Consider the following 17,097-nt stretch of genomic DNA (forward strand, 5'->3'; position numbering starts at 1 on the left):
AAAATCTTTAAAAAAAAAAAAAAAAGATAAGGTTACACTGGATTAGAGTGTGCCCTGATTGAATGGCTGCTGTCCTTATAAGAGCAGGGAGGTTTGGACACACAGACACAGAGGGGAGAAAGCCACCATGTGATGACAGAGGCAGGGTTTAGAGTGATGCAGATGCAATCCAAGGAAAGCCATGAATTTCCAGAAACTACCAAAAGATAGCAAGGGGCAAGGAAAGATAGTTCTCTAGCTCTTTCAATAGGAAACAGAGCCTAAGTTATAGCTTGACTTCAGATTTCCAGCCTTCAGATGTGTGAAAGAGTAAATTTCTATTGTTTTAGCCCATGTAGAGTGTAGTAATTTCTTACAGCGGTCCTAGGAAGTGAATACAAGCCCCTTTAGTGACATTTTCAGTTGTTACTATACTTTTCAACTCCAGAATATCTGTTTCTCTTTTATAATTCACATCTTTTTTATTGTTATTCTCTACTTGGAGAGATATAAGTCTCATACTATGTTTTAGTTCTTTAAATATCATTTCCCTTAATTCTTTACATATACTTAAAAGAGCTGATACAAAGTATCTGTCTCGTAAGTCCAGTGTCTGGACTTTGCTTAGGGACAGTGTGTATTCATTGCTTTTTTCTCCTTGTATATCAGCTTATGTGTGGGGGACAGCCCAAGAGCACCTCCAACATCCGTCCCTCTAGAAAGACTAACTGAACTCAGTATATAGCCATCCTGATAGTTGTGATTTATTACAGTGAAAGCACACTAAGCAAAATAAGCAAAGGGAAAGGTGCATGGGAGGTTCAGAGAAAACCAGCCACAAGCTTTCAAGAGAACTGCTCCAGTGGCATCACAAAGGTACACTTCATTCCTCCAGCAATAAAGTGTGAAACATCTTCCAGGAAAGCTCATTAGAGACTTTGTACTCAGAGGTTTTTAGTGGGAACTGGTCATTTAGGCACCCTCTGCCTCGCACATACCTGAATTTCAGAGTTCTATCAGCAAAGATATGTTCTGCATAAACCACAGGGTTTGCACCAACAGTCTAGGCACAGCAAGCCACACTTACCAGAGAATGGTGGGGACCCTCTTGATTCCAAGTTCCCAGACTTCAGACAGGGTCAGTCTGACAAGCAGGCCTGTCATAGGAAAGCACACTTGGCCCTGGTATGCCAACTTTTTTCTGCACAGTCAGACTTCTGGTTTCCCTGCAGGTATCTTGTTACTGGGGAGGGGGACTGTAAATTGGTTATTTAAAATAATATCATATGACAACTCTAGAAATCGGATTCTCACTCTTCCCTAGGATTTGTTGGCTTTGCTATTTTTTGTCATTGCTTTCTCATTAGTGACTTTAATGAACTAATTCTCCAAAGTCTGTATTCTTTGTCACGTGTGACCACTGTAGTCCCTGCTCAGCTCTATGGCGGTCAGCTATTGGCCGGAGAGAGATCTCACGAACAGCCTAGAACTAAATCATTCAGTCTTTGTCGAAGGGCTTCGTGAGCATGTTGAATCGTATCTTCAAAATTCAGCTGGTAGCTGAAAACCTTCATTGTTGCTTGTACAGAACATCCAGGTCAGGCAGGGGGAGAGCTAAGGGCCTTCTAGGGTCTCTCCTGGGTATGCTTACAGTGTTCTAGATTCGTAAGAATAAGTCAGAACTTTTCAGATCCCCTCATGGAAATCTCATTTTTTGGTGGTCCTTGTAAGCTTTCTATTACTCTATTGTTTGCTCCAACTAATATCTATCACTTTAACCAACCAACCACAAGTTAAGCAACTGCCTATAATTTCTTTTTTGACAATTATGCTGGGAAAAGGCTTTTTGTTCTGGGCAAGCTCCAAGTGAGATTAAACACAAACAGTCAAACAAGTAGGGTCTTGCAGACATCCCTCAGACCCATTAGTGGTAATTCTCTAGAAATGAGGTTTTGAGGGAGCTCCGGACCCATTCTGTTCTCTCCAGTGGCTGCCGCATTGCTGTCTTTCACTGTGAACATGGGCTTTAGTTTTCTGAACTACTCTGGAGCCACAGGGCAGGGGATGGGACTAGGCCATGTTAAAACAGCACAAAACTCATGGTTCTGACTGAGACTCACCTGTTTTTTTTCCTCCCTCTTCCACCAGTATCAACATTCCCTCTACTGCTGCAAGTTTGAGTTTATTTCCAGAGTTCTTAAGATGTTGGTGGCAATTTTTGCCAGTTTCCTCATTGATTTTTTTTTGAGGAGAGAATTTTTGGAGGTCTTTAAGCTGCCATTTGCACTAAAGCCACTCACCACATCATACTCATACTCAAGCCACAGTCCATGACTGATTATCCTCAGGTGTTTGCAGGAATCACAGTTCAACGTAAACTGTGTCTCAGAGAGACTCCTCATGCAGTTGTGTGCACACTGTTAGGTCACAGACATGAAACTCAGCTTCAAAATAGAGTGTCACTTTAAAAGGAATTAAATTTTAAAAAAATAAAAGAATTTTCTTAAAATCGTATACTGAATAATATGACGTGGCACCTCTGGATAATAGTGACCAACCAGATCCTCAGGTTGAATTTAGGTCATTAAACAGGGCTTTGTTGTTATATTCTTCCTCCAACTTAAAAAAAACTAAAGCTTATCATATGCACAATTTTGTAATGGTAGAGTTTGGATATTTAATATATGTATGATTTCTTGAACTTGTAAATTTACTTAATTCATCTTCACAGTCATAGAGAAAGTTATTTGGGAATAAAATCAATTATCTTTGGTCATGTATATTTTACTTATCTTGATAAGGCTTGTACTATATAGAAAGAAAACATGAAGATATACAGAGATTCCAAGATATGGTGTAAAACTGCCTATCATTCTAAATCCACACTGTATCTTTAAAATATATGTACAGGCACCGGGGGGGCTCAGTCGTTAAGCGTCTGCCTTCGGCTCAGGTCATTATCCCAGGGGCCTGGGATCGAGCCCCGCATCGGGCTCCCTGCTTGGCGGGAGGCCTGCTTCTTCCTCTCCCACTCCTCCTGCTTGTGTTCCCTCTCTCGCTGTCTCTCTCTCTGTCAAATAAATAAAATCTTTAAAAAAAAATTAAAAAAATACATGTAAAATTGCTCCAAATTGCCCAAGGCCTCGCTAGAGCAGTCAAGAGGAAGTAGCTGATTTTCATCATCCTGTTTGCCTGGAGACCACTCCAGACACGTACATCACACTGACGTGTGTGCAGCAGACGGGTTGGGAAGGACTCGGCTTCTCGCTGGGCCTCATGTCACAGTGGAAGTCTGAGCCTCACGACAGCATTACTGTGGCTTTGAGTTGACCGCACTGAGCTGTGTCTAGGCAGCATGCGGTTTGCTTGGTTGGTTACGAGTTGTCTGTTGACTGCGAAACAGCTCCAGTCACATTGACCTCCCATCGCCTCGTCCTCAAACTTTCCTCATCGCCTCCTGATTCCATCCATACGATGTTCTTTCTGCAGGCATCACCTCCTCCTCCACTGCCCACTCCAGCCACTACCCAGGCTGCACCCCAAGTTACCCTGAATGCATTCCTCAGATAGGGGTTCAGTCAGCCCCTCTTCCAGAGAACCTCTCAAAATCTCCCTGACTAGAGCTGTGCCCAGGTCATCTTTTTCAGGGATCTCCTATTAGTTGACCTTTTTATTGTGTGGTTATTTTATGTATATCTTCCCAAGAATAATTAGGATCCATGGAGGGAGAGAATGTGAAGTTCTTACCAGTAATCCTGCACTTACCTCCTTGCACCTGGTGAACGGGACAGAGATTCTCCAGAGACAGTGCAGTGAGGACAACACGTTGCAGTGGGGAGGGTGCAGGATCTGAATCTGCATGGTCTGCACCATGCCTCGCTCTGCCATTCACACCACATGACACACAGCAGGATCAAAAAACATTTCTAGGAGACGTCTCCTCATGTCGAAAACAGGACTAACAGTCATTCCTCAAGGGGGCATTTGTGAGGAGAGAGAAAAGTTGTATTCATGTAAGATCTTGGGATGTATCTGTCATGCTACCCTTCACTAAATGTTGGTTGGTGGCCTACTGACAGCCTAGTCTCACATTACTGGGTCATGTCCTCTGAGCAAAGCATGATCACTCAGAGAGGCATGCGCCTCTCTGCAGCTCTGAGATCCTTGTCTTGTCACAGCTGTCTCTCTCCATTGTCACAGTCAACCCCAGTCAACCTATGTTATGGGCATTATTTTCTCAGTTCTTTCTTTTGTGTCTGACATTTTGTCTTTTTCCCTGCCACTTTTTCTTAAAACATGGGTGGCTACAGCTGGATGTCTCTCCTGGAGTCTAGAGGATGTAGGATACATAGTAGCACTGTGGTGTCACTGCCCTCCCGGCCAGGTTGACCACGGTCTCTCAGGGTTTTTCCAAAGACCCACCCTCAGGGGTCTTCCACATGTCCTAAGCAGTCAATGCATTTGTTCATTTAGTCCAAACTTGTAAAATAAGTTTGGTCACCTCTGCATGCAGCCTACCTGCAAAGGAGTTAAGTGACTTGTCCAAATTGAGGCAAAAAAGCATGGTTAATCCTACAGTCACGGAAGACATGGGATGAGTCATCAAGACAATTTCCTAGAGAAAAGAACTCACACATGAATCCTTAGAGGTCACTTCTTACATCGATCTATTCAATGAACACATCATTCTAAATATACTCAGTTTTCCGTTGAATAGGACTTTTCACAACTAACTGAAGCAGCATGCATCACCAGAATACCAGAGGAAGCTAAGTGCGGGGGCTTCAGAGGGTCACAGTTTTGAGGACAGCATTCATCCTGTGCCAAAGTCCAATGACGCACTGCGAGCCCAGTGCGAGACACAGCACCTCTCTGTCCAGGAGACCCCGACACTGAGATTCCCGAGACCGTGTAGACTGTGCCCAGGGCCCTGAAATGGAAAGAGACACAGGGATGGTGAGTCTGAGGTCATATGATGTCTATAAGAAGGAAGTGGCAGGGCCTCCCCTGATCCACTGTCAACAAATCACCTGAGCAGAGAGTGAGAGGAGTGGGGAGGAAAGAGGACGAGGCTGTGATGGAAAGACCCTTCGAGTTCTGCTTCCCGCGGGGCCCAAAGTCGATTTTACCTACTGGCCCCACTCAAAGGGAGGACAGGGAAGTCATGCAGATCCTTCCCCTCCCCTTGATGGCCTCCCACAGCTGATGTACCCCAGGGGTTTGTGGCAAGGCAGGCCCACAACTCCTCCTGCTGTGTTAGGGCCAGATGTACATACAGAAGGGGACCTTGGAGAGAGAGTTGCATGCCCATCCACCTGTCCACTATCCCCTCCTCCCAGAGTGGGGTCTCTTCACTGCCCAGGAGCCTCCTCTTAAGACTGCAGCCTCTTCCACAGCCTTGCACTCAGTGAAGTGACCTCCACAGCTTCTTCCTCCATTGTAGATCACTGTAGAGGGGGATCCAGAGGGAACCCAACCTCAGAGAGAACTTGTTCCAGATTCAGAACAGCAGAAGGGGCCCCTGGGTAGCGCAGTCGTTAAGCGTCTGCCTTCAGCTCAGGGCGTGATCCCGGCGTTCCGGGATCGAGTCCCACATTGGGCTCCTCTGCTGGGAGCCTGCTTCTTCCTCTCCCACTCCCCCTGCTTGTGTTCCCTCTCTCGCTGCCTATCTCTCTGTCAAATAAATAAATAAAATCTTAAAAAAAAAAAAAAAAAAAAAGAACAGCAGAAGGACCAAAGTCCATGACAGATCAGCCAAGACCAACCCACTTTCCACTGTGGCAGTCAGGGGGATCCCCTTCACCTCATCCTGTGTTGCTCTCTCTCCATCATTCCTGATTGGGGGACAAAATAGGGAAGGCCTCAAGGAGAGGGAGAGAGCGCTAAGCACATCTTGTGGGTGCTCCACTCTGAGGAATGGGAGGGACCACCCAGCCCTCTTTGGCACACGCCAGTTAACCTCTGCCTGATACTGGACCCAAGGGTTGATTGGGTCTGTTGTTTGGGTGTACACATATGGTATCAGGAAATTGGAGGGAAGCAGAACTTTCAAGGGAAGAAGAGGGACTCTGCATTTTTTTCCCAGAGCAAAGCTGGTTCCAGTCACTAACATAATAATCCACACCAATACTTCCAGTGCAGGACTGAGTGATCTGACCAAAAGCTCCAGAAATTGTGGACAGCTGGGTCAGCAAACCATACCCAGGATCTTAGAAATGGGGGTGCATCAACCACACAGTATCAGAGAACCAGAGGAGAAAGGACGGCCCCCATTACACTACTCCAGAACTCAGCAGCAGCCACTTGGCCACAAAATGACAGCAATAACTCTGGACAGTGAGAAGGTACAGACAGCCAACAGGTTTTTATCTCACTTCCCTGTGGGCCTTGAGGACAATGTAGGCATCAAGCTGCTGTCCCACACTAAGCAGTAATAATCAGCCTCTTTTCCAGGCTGAAGCCCAGAGATCAAGAAGCCTGGCTGCCTGACCTGGAGCCCAGGAAGCTCTTCTGAGAGGCAATTGCAAATCTGGGGGTCAGGAGTTTGGCAACAAAGCCCAGGTGTTGCTGAAGCTGAGCTGCTCCCCTAGTGCACGTGTTGGTGGCCATCTCTCCTTGGCCCTTGGACACTGAGGGTGGCTGAGTCAACCCCACCTGGACCACAGACCCTGGCATGGGGGAGGGACAAGTAGAACAGTGAGTTGGGTGAATGAGGGAGTGGACCAGAGCTGAATGAGGGGCCCCCCACAAATCTTCCACCCAGAAAAGTTCAGCTCTCATCTGTGCAGAAAGTGAGGAGCACAATGAGAGGGGCACAGGTCGTGTATAGATGCTCAAGAGCTCTGCTCCCTGAGATTCCAGAAAGGGGCAACCCTAAGTCCCTCTTATTCTCTCCCTAGGCACCATGGGGAGATGGGCTCCTGCATTCATATATGTCCCTGCTCCTTGACACTCAGCCCTGGGTACCATCTCTAGCAGAATGATGCCCCCCACAAATGTCCATGTTCTAATCCTTGGAATCTGCCCGCATGTTGCCTTACATGGGGAAGGGGAATTAAAGTTGCAGATGGAATTAGGTTGCCAATCAGCTCACATTAAAATCAGGAGATGATCCTGGATTATCCAAGTGGTCACAAGGTCATTAAAAGTGGAAGTGCAGCAGAAGAGTCCACTAGGATGTGGGGCAGTCAGTCAGCTATTGCTGGCATTAGAGGTGGAAGGGGCAACTAAGCAGGGAGTGTAGACAACCTCTAGAAGCTAGAAAAAGCCAGGAACCAGATTCTCTCCCAGCGCCTCCAAAAAGGAACACCCTACAGACGTATTTATTTTAGTCCAGTGAGGCCCATATGAGACTCTGACCTGCAGAAGTGTAAGACACTATATTTATGAGGTTTGAAGGCAATACATTTGTGGTAATTGGTTACAGCAATGGGAAACTGATACAGTAATTCCCAAGTCAATGGACTGAAGAAGAAGAATCTTGATCATTTCAGCAGATACAGAAAAAGCACTTAGGACAATTCAACATACATTCAAGATTTTAAAAACTCTCAGCAAAATAAGAATTAAGAAAGACTTTGTCAACTTGATGAAGGACACTTACAGTTTATAGTTAACATAATAGTGATGGAAGATAAAATTATTTCCTCTGAATTCAACACGACACAGGAGTTGGTGACTATCATAACAAATACTAGGGTCATCTACTGATTTCATTTCCTTTGGATGTATCCCTAGATATGTGATTACTGGATCATATGGTGGTTCTATTTGCAATTATCTGAGGAAACTCAGTACTGTTTTCCATAATGGCTGTACCATTTTACATTCTCACTAACAGTATATGAATGTTCAAATTTCCATTTTCTTACCAACATATATATAAACCATCCTAACAGGTGACATGATATTGTCCTTTGATTTGGATTTCTCTGATGATTAATGATGCTGAGCTGCTTTTCATATGTCTGTCAGCCATTTGTATTTCTTCATTGGAAAAATGTCTATTGAAATATTTAGCCCATTTTTATGTTGGGTGAAACACTTTCTTAAAAGATTCATTTATTTTGAGAGAGCGAGAGAAAGCACAAGAGGAGGGAGGGTCAGAGGGAGAAGCAGACTCTGCTGAGCAGGGAGCCTGATGTGGGACTTGATTCCAAGACTCCGGGATCATCACCTGAGCAGAAAGCAGATGCTTAACCAACTGAGTTATTCAGGCGCCCCTGGATTAAACACTTTTATTTTAATGATTAGTAGCAGTTTCTTATATATTTTGGATATTAGCCTCTTTTTTATTTTTTAAAGATTTTATTTTTTAGAGAGAGAGTGAGCAAGTAGTAGGTGGGGCAGAGGACAAGGTAGAGAATCTCAAGCAGAATCCAAAATGAGTATGGAGCCCAAAGCAGGGCTTGAACTCATAACCCTGAGATCATGCCCTAAGCTGAAATCAAGAGTTGGATGCTTAATCAGCTGAGCCACCCAGGGCCCCTAGTCTCTTTTCTGATACAAGGTTTGCAATTGGATTCTCCCATTCTATAGACTGCCTTTTCATTCTGTTGATTGTTAAAGAGACTATCCTTTCCTCATTGTGTACTCTTGGCACCCTCATCAAAGATCATTTATCCATGTATGTGTGAATTTATTTGGGGGCTCTCTCTTCTGTTCCATTGCTCTATCTACCTGCTTTTTTTTAAAAAAAATTAATGTACAGTATATGTTTCAGAGGTGAAGTTTAGTGATTCATCAGTTGCATATAATACCCAGTGCTCATTACATCACGTGCCCTCCTTAATGCCCATCACCCAGTTACCCCATCCGCCCACCCAACTCCCCTTCCGCAACCCTCAGGTTGTTTCCCAGAGTCAAGAGTCTCATAAGGTTTGTCTTTCTCTGATTTCTTACCCTTCAGTTTGCAAAGAGCAATGGACAGATGATCTAAGCAGAAGATCAACAATCAACAAGATCTCACTCTTTGCATCAAAAAACAAGGGCTTTGGATGACACACTGGACCAGATGGACTTTAGAGATATATTCAGAGCACTTCATCCTAAAGGAGCAGAATGCACATTCTTCTCAAGTGCACATGGAACATTCTCCAGAATAGATCACATACTGGGTCACAAATCAGGTCTCAACAGGTACCAAAAGACTGGGATGGTTCCCTACATATTTTCAGACCACAAAAATGTAAAACTTTTTTTTTTTTTTAAGATTTTATTTATTTATTCGACAGAGACAGAGACAGCCAGCGAGAGAGGGAACACAAGCAGGGGGAGTGGGAGAGGAAGAAGCAGGCTCATAGTGGAGGAGCCTGATGTGGGGCTCGATCCCATAACGCCGGGATCACGTCCTGAGCCGAAGGCAGACGCTTAACAGCTGTGCCACCCAGGTGTCCCCACAATGCTGTAAAACTTAAAGTCAACCATAAGAAAAAATTTGGAAGACCACAAATACATGGAGCTTAAAGAACATCTTTTTTTTTTTTAAGATTTTATTTATTTATTCGACAGAGACAGAGACAGCCAGCGAGAGAGGGAACACAACCTGGGGGAGTGGGAGAGGAAGAAGCAGGCTCATAGCGGAGGAGCCTGATGTGGGGCTCGATCCCATAACGCCGGGATCACGCCCTGAGCCGAAGGCAGATGCTTAACCGCTGTGCCACCCAGGCGCCCCAGCTTAAAGAACATCTTACTGAAGAATGAAGGCGCCAAGCAGAAAATTAAAGAATTAAAAAAAAAAATGGAAGCAAATGAAAATGAAAACACGACAGTTCAGAACCTTTGGAATGCAGCAAAGGTAGTCCTAAGAGGGAAGTATATAGCAATACCAATCTTTCTCAAGAAACAAGAAAATTCTCAAATACACATCCTAACCTTACTCCTAAAGGAGATGGGGAAAAAACCCAGCAAATAAAGCCTAAAGCCAGCAGGAGAAGAGAAATAACAAAGATTAGAACAGAAATCAATGATATAGAAATCAAAAGAACAGTAGAACAGATCAACAAAACTAGGAGCTCATGCTTTGAAAGAATAAGATTGATAAACCCTAGCCAGACTTATCCAAAAGAAAAGAGAAAGGACTCAAAATCACAAACGAAAGAGGAGAGATCACAACCAACACTGAAGAAATACAAACAATTATAAGAACATATTATGAGCAATTATGTGCCAACAAACTTGGCAATCTGGAAGAAATGGATGCATTCCCAGAAACATATAAACTACCAAAACTGAAACAGGAAGAACTAGAAAACCTGAACAGACCCATAATCAGCAAAGAAATTGAAGCAGTAATTAAGAATCTCCCAACAAACAAGAGTCCAGGACCAGATGGCCTACCAGCGGAAACCAAACATATAAAGAAGCATTAATAACTTATTCTCCTGAAGCTGTTTCAAAAAATAGAAATGGAAGGAAAACTTCCAAACTCTTTCTATGAGGCCAGCACTACATTGATCCCCAAACCAAAGACCCCACCAAAAAGGAGAATTACAGACCAATATTCCTGATGAACATCGATGCAAAAATTCTCACCAAGATACTAGCTAATAGGATCCAACAGTACATTAAAAGGATAATTCACCGTGACCATTTAGGATTTGTTCCTGGGCTGCAAGGATGGTTCAACATCTGCAAATCAATCAATGTGATACACCACATTAATAAAAGAAAGGTCAAGAACCATACGATCCTCTCAATTGATGCAGAAAAAGCATTTAAGAAAATACAAAATCTTTTCTTGATAAAAACTCTCTGCTGTGTAGGGATAGAGGGAACATGCCTCAGCATCATAAAAGCCACATATGAAAAACCCATGGCAAATATCATCCTCAATGGTGAAAACCTGAGAGCTTTTCCCGTAAGGTCAGGAACATGACAAGGCTGTCCACTCTCACTGCTGTTGTTCCACATAGTACTGGAAGTCCTCGCCTCAGCAATCAGACAACAGAAAGAAAAGACATCCAAACTGGCAAAGAAGAAGTCAAACAAGGTACTCTATGGAGAAAGTCCCAAAGACTCCACCCAAAAATTGCTAGGACTCATACAGGAATTCAGCAAAGTGGCAGGATATGAAATCAGTGCACAGAAGTCAGTTGCATTTTGATACACTAAGAATGAGGCAGATGAAAGAGAAGGCATCGATCCCATTTACAGTTGCCCAAAAAACCCATTAAATTACCTAGGAATAAACAGAACCAAAGAGGTAAAGGGTCTGTACTCTGAAAATTATAGAACCTTATGAAAGAAATCGAGGAAGACACAAAGAAATGGAAAAACATTCCATGCTCATGGATTGGAAGAACAAATATTGTTAAAATGTCTATGTTACCCAAAGCAATCTACACATTCAACACAATCCCTATCAAAATACCATCAGCATTTTCCATAGACCCAGAGCAAACAATCCTAAAACTTGTATGGAACCAGAAAAGACCCCAAATAGCAAAAGTAATATTGCAAAAGAAATCCAAAGCTGGAGGCATCATGATTCCAGACTTCAAGCTATATTACAAAGCTGTAATCATCAAGACAGTATGGTACCGGCACAAAAACAGACACATAGATCAATGGAACAGAACAGAGAATCCAGAAGTGGACCCTCGACTCTATGGTCAATTTATCTTCCACAAAGCAGGACTGAATACCCAATGGAAAAAAGACGCTCTCTTCAACAAATGGTGTTGGGAAAATTGGACAGCTACAAGCAAAAGAATGAAACTTGACCACTCTCTCACACCATACACAAAGATAAACTCCAAATGGATGAAAGACCTAAGTGTGAGACAGGAATCCATCAGAATCCTAGAGGAGAGCATAGGCAGCAACCTCTAGGACAGCAACCTTTTTCATGACACATCTCCAAAGGCAAGGGAAACAAAAGAAAAAATGAACTTGTGGGACTTCATCAAGATAAAAAGCTTCTGCACAGCCAAGGAAACAGTCAAAAAAACTAAGAGGCAGCCCACGGAATGGGAGAAGATATCTGCAAATGTCTTAATCAGATAAAGGGCTAATATCCAAAATCTATAAAGAACTTATCAAAGTCAACACCCAAAGAATAAATAATCCAAGCAAGAAATGGGCAGAAGACACGAATAGACATTCTCCAAAGAAAACATACAAATGGACAACAGACACATGAAAAAATGTTCCATATCACTTGGGAAATACAAATCAAAATCATAATGAGATACCACCTCGTTAACAAGTCAGGAAATGACAGATGTTGGCAAGGATGAGGAGAAAGGGGAACCCTCTTGCCCTGTTGGCGGGAGTGAAAACTGGTACCTAATTCTGGAGAAGAATTTGAAGGTTCCTCAAAAAGTTAAAAACAGAACTTCCCTATGACCCAGCAATTGCACTACTAGGTATTTATCCCAAAGATACAAATATAGTGACCCGAAGGGGCACCTGCATCCCAATGTTTATAGCAGCAATGTCCACACCAGCCAAACTATGGAAAGAGCCCAGATGTCCATTGACAGATGAATGGATAAAGAAGATGTGGTATATATGGAATGGAATGTATATACGTGGTATGTATAATGGAATACTACTCAGCCATCAAAACAATGAAATCTTGCCATTTGCAATGATGTAGATGGAACTGGTGGGATTACGCTAAGCAAAATAAATCAGAGAAAGACAATTATCATATGATCTCATGCATACATGGAATTAAAGAAACAAAATAGAGGATCATGGGGAAGAGAGGAAAAATACAACAAGATGAGAGAGAGGGAGACAGGCCATAAGAGGCTCTTAATCATAGGAAACAAACTGAGGGTTGCTGGAGGGGAGGTGGTGGGGGATGGGGTAACCGGGTGCTGGGCATTAAGGAGGGCACGTGATGTAATGAGCACTGTGTATTATATGAGACTGATGAATCACTGGCCTCTACCTCTGAAACAAATAATACACTATATGTTAATTAATTGGATTTAAATAAAAAAATAAAGAGCACCCTTGCATAAAAATAGACAGAAAGTAGACCAGTGATTACCTGGTGACGGGACGGTTGGGGAAGGGAAGGATTGTAAGGGCATCAGGGAATTTTTTGAGAATGATGACTATGTTCATTATCATGGGTATATACATGTGTCAAAACTCATCAAATTGTGTTTGTTTAAAAACGTCTTCCCCTATGGACTCTGGGAAACAAACTGAGGGTTTCAGAGGGGAGGGGGTGGGGGATTGGGCTAGGCCGGGGCTGGGTATTAAGGAGGGCACGTATTGCATGGAGCACTGGGTGTTATAGGCAAACAATGAATCATGGAACACTACATCAAAAACTAATGATGTACTGTATGGGGAATAACATAACATAATAAAAAAATTTAAAAAAATTTTCCCCTAGAGCTGATAAGGGGGTGTGGTACCTGGCCCATTTGGTACTCCTATTCTGGAAAATTCTACTCCTTAACTGGCATTCTTAGAGAGGTATTCCACCAAGGCTTCCAAATTGTCTTTCTGTAAAAATATTTTTTCATTATTTATTGATTTAAGAGAGAGAGCGCGAGCACGAGCAGGGCCAGAGGGAGAGGGAAAAGCAGACTCTGCTGAGCAGGGAGCCTGACGTGCAACTTGACTCCAGGCACCTGGGATCATGATCTGAGCTGAAGGCAGACGCTTAACTGACTGAGCCACCCAGGGGCCCCCAAATTATCTTTTGTAAACAGAATGGAATGGAGTAAGTATGTACTTTGATCTGCCTTCTGCTGTAGGCCTGCCAACTCCGGAACCTAGAGTCAACCTCTGTCCCCAGCAGACGAGGAAAATGAAAGGCAATGGGCTGCTCCAAGGTCACTTTCAGGTCATGGCCAACCCAGTGGTTTGTCCTCCCACATGCCAACTGTGGGCCTGTGCTCAGGTCACTGGGACACCTGGCTTCCTAAACCCTTCATAGATGTCCATTGTTTTTCTGGTACGTGTTTTCCCTGTGAGGCTGGATTGAGACCATTTTCTCTGTCGTTCAGAGTTTATAAGGACGCTCTTGGAAACCGGTCTCAGTTTCAGGGCAATGGTATTCCATCCTTCCATTGTATCCCCAGGTCACAACTCTTTCGTCCTCCTGAACCGCTTTGGTCATTGGTGCCTTTATCCCAACTCTTTACGTGGCCAGCCTCACCCCTCTGGAGACCTCATGAACCCAGACTCTCCACAGGCAGTCTGAGGATCAGGCTGACATACCTGTGCTTGGCCGGGGTAATAAATGCCTTCATTATCCCGGACCACCCAGCTAATATTTTATCTTCAATATGAATGCCTCACTCCACAAAGGCCCTGTTGTTCTCACCCTTAGGCTGTGGCAAAGCCTGACCATAATCTCCCTGTTCCTAAAGGACTCACAGGGCTCAGGTTCAAACTTTTGTGAGCACTTGCAAAATCCTTTGGGAAATCAGTGTAGTTTATAGCAGTGTCTTATGCCACACCTCTCAGGCTCATCTGCCCCACTTAGCGGATTTCCAAGTGAGCCCGTGCACCACACACAGAGTGGCCCCTAGCGCCTGCCTCTGCCCACGTGTCAGGGCTGACTCAGGAGCTCAGGCTCCCACCTTACCCCTTTCAGCCTCGGCCACCCCTCTTGAAAGGACTATGTGCTCTGCACACATCGCAGAGATACGGGAGGGCACAGGAAGGAAACCCACTGAACTAAAGAAGCTCATAAACTATTGACCTCCTTCCATCCTGCCTCCATATACCCCGGAAGAGAAGAGCAGGAGAGGCCTGCCGATGTGGACAAAGACCTGCCCTGGCTGTTTATCTTCCTGACAATAAAAAGGCCTCCTCATTGTAGCCAAACTGTTGCTGAAAATTCTGTTTTCACTGGTGAAACAGATAACTTTTGTCGAATGGCCCGCTGGCTCCTTGTTCTCAGTGTGGTCCGTGGACAAGCAGCCTCGGCATCTGCTGGGAGTATGTTGGAAATGCAGAGTCTCAGGTCCCTCCCAGTGTTACTGAATCAGAATCTGTATTTTCATGAGATCCTCAGGGGATCCAGGCCTAAGATGATGTCTCAAAAAACCACTGTTGAATGTTCCCCAAAGAGAAAGCTAATCAGCACCTTGGTATACCAAATGGGGAAGGCATGGTTGTTTCCTGGGCCTTTTTGGCAGTTTCTAGCATTCTAGAATTCCATAAAGGGTTGATTCTCCAGTGGCCCTGATGGGAATTTTTCTGGAAGAAGGGAAAGAACACCATCCTTGCCGGGAAATTGAGCAAGGACGGAAGCTATGCATGGGCCCAACAGCAAGAGCTCCAACGCGCCAAGGCTGATCCCCTGCTCTAGAGCTCTCTGCTGTTCTTATGCTAGATCCCTTTGTGTCAGGTGATGGGATGGGAGATTGTTCTTGCTTCTGTATTGCTGTAACCCGTCCTCTAAGATTCACTTTTGTTGTATCCCAAAGTTTTGGGACCCATGTCTTATCGTTGTTCTTTACTTCCATTTAATTTTTACTTCATCTTAGAATTCCTGCTTGAATCACTAATCGTTTGGGAGAATGTTCTTTGACCTCCATGTATTCATGGTCTTCCCTGGTGTTTTCTTGTGGTTGATTTCTAGTCCATAGCATTGTGGTCAGAAAAGATGCATGCTATGATTTCCATCTTTTTAATTAGTGGAGACTTGTTCTGTGGCCTAATAGTGATCTGTTCTGGAGGACGTTTCATGTGCACGCAAACGGAATGAGTGTTCTGCTGTTTTAGGACGGGATGCTCTGCATGCGTCTGTTAAAAGCAGTGCATCACCCAAAGCCACTGTTTCCTTGTTGATTTTCATTTTGGATCAAGTCCACATTAATAGAAGTGGGGTGTTAGAACCCCTACTGTATTGCATTACAGTCAATTAGTTGCCTGCTGTTTTTTATTAACTATTTTTTTTTTTTTTAGATTTTATTTATTCGACAGAGATAGAGACAGCCAGTGAGAGAGGGAACACAAGCAGGGGGAGTGGGAAGGAAGAAGCAGGCTCATAGCGGAAGAGCCTGATGTGGGGCTCGATCCCATAACGGCGGGATCACGCCCTGAGCCGAAGGCAGACGCTTAACCGCTGTGGCACCCAGGCACCGCTTATTAACTATTTTATAAAAGTATTTGAGTCCCCCTATGATGGGTGTCTAAATATTTAAAATTGTTCTATCTTCTTGTTGCATTGTCTCCATGATTATGACACAGTGTCCTTCTTTGTGTCTTACTACTCTTTTTTTTTTTTTCATTCTGTTTTGTCTGATAGAAGTATTCCTACCTCTGCTTTGTTTTGGCAACCACGTGCATGCTAGATGCTTCTCATCTCCTCACTTTCAATGTGCAGGGGACTCAGTAGGTCTGGGGGCTCAAGCTGAGTACCCAATTTTGGACAAATTGGTGTAAGAGTGGAAACTGAGACTAAGTGTGTAAACTAGAGAATGTTTGAGACATGGACTTCAGAACAACATGGACCTAAAAGTCCCCTTGACCACCAAGGAGAGGGTGGGTTTCTCTGGTCAAGGATATGGGCCATGGGGCACCATCGTGGCTCTGCCTTTAAGTTTCTGCCTTCGACTCAGGTCATGATCACAGGGTCCTGGAATGCAGGACTGCATCAGACTCCCTGCTCCAACAGAAACCTGCTTCTCCCTCTCACACTCCCCTGCTTCTGTTCAATCTCTTACTATCGCTCTCTGTCCAATAAGTTTTAAAAAACTTAAAAAAAAAAAACGATATGACCCATTATCCTGGCAAGAGAGAACCCATCCCTGATCCACCAGATGCCAGCCAGGGAACAGTGGCTACCATGGATCGGACACAGAGCCTGGGGCCTGGAGGGAACTGCTGCTTCAGAAGAACTGCATAAGGAGATGCACGAAGGCTGGAAATCCTGGCTCCTAGGTCACCATAGATGTTCATGGAACCAGGCTCAGGTGTGCCCTTTAAGGTACCCCTCCCATCTTTTCCCAACACACAAAACAAGCAGGAAAGGGAATCCAGAGATCACTGACAAGAATCCCAGAAAGATTACAAACTTGGTAAACGGCCAACGGGGAGACTGAGGCTGGAAAGTCGTGCCTGCCCTGAGTCCATCTGCAAATTATCTTCCTCTGGCTTTGTCCCCTTCACACGCAGGATTTGATCTCCTTCCGT

At 44.2% G+C, this 17,097-nt stretch overlaps 1 protein-coding gene across 13 annotated transcripts in view; it reads left to right on the top strand.

The window, feature by feature from the left end:
• LOC148106761 (ral-GDS-related protein-like) overlaps nt 1-17,097 on the top strand; it is a 130,233-nt gene that overhangs the window by 112,793 nt on the left and 343 nt on the right. For 10 of the 13 annotated variants that reach the window (XR_015723519.1, XR_015723521.1, XR_015723524.1 and 7 more), the window contains one exon: nt 8,888-16,190. The exons of 1 other annotated variant lie outside the window; for it this stretch is intronic. The gene's annotated coding sequence lies outside the window, so the exon portion shown is untranslated. Of the gene's footprint in view, nt 1-31; nt 16,191-17,097 lie in introns of those variants that run through there. 2 more of the 13 variants (XR_015723517.1, XR_015723518.1) reach the window with 1 other exon arrangement.

Source organism: Ursus americanus, unplaced genomic scaffold (genome assembly GCF_024610735.1).
Source record: "Ursus americanus isolate L20-20 unplaced genomic scaffold, mUrsAme1.1.p SCAF_65, whole genome shotgun sequence".
Taxonomy (NCBI): Eukaryota; Metazoa; Chordata; class Mammalia; order Carnivora; family Ursidae; genus Ursus; species Ursus americanus.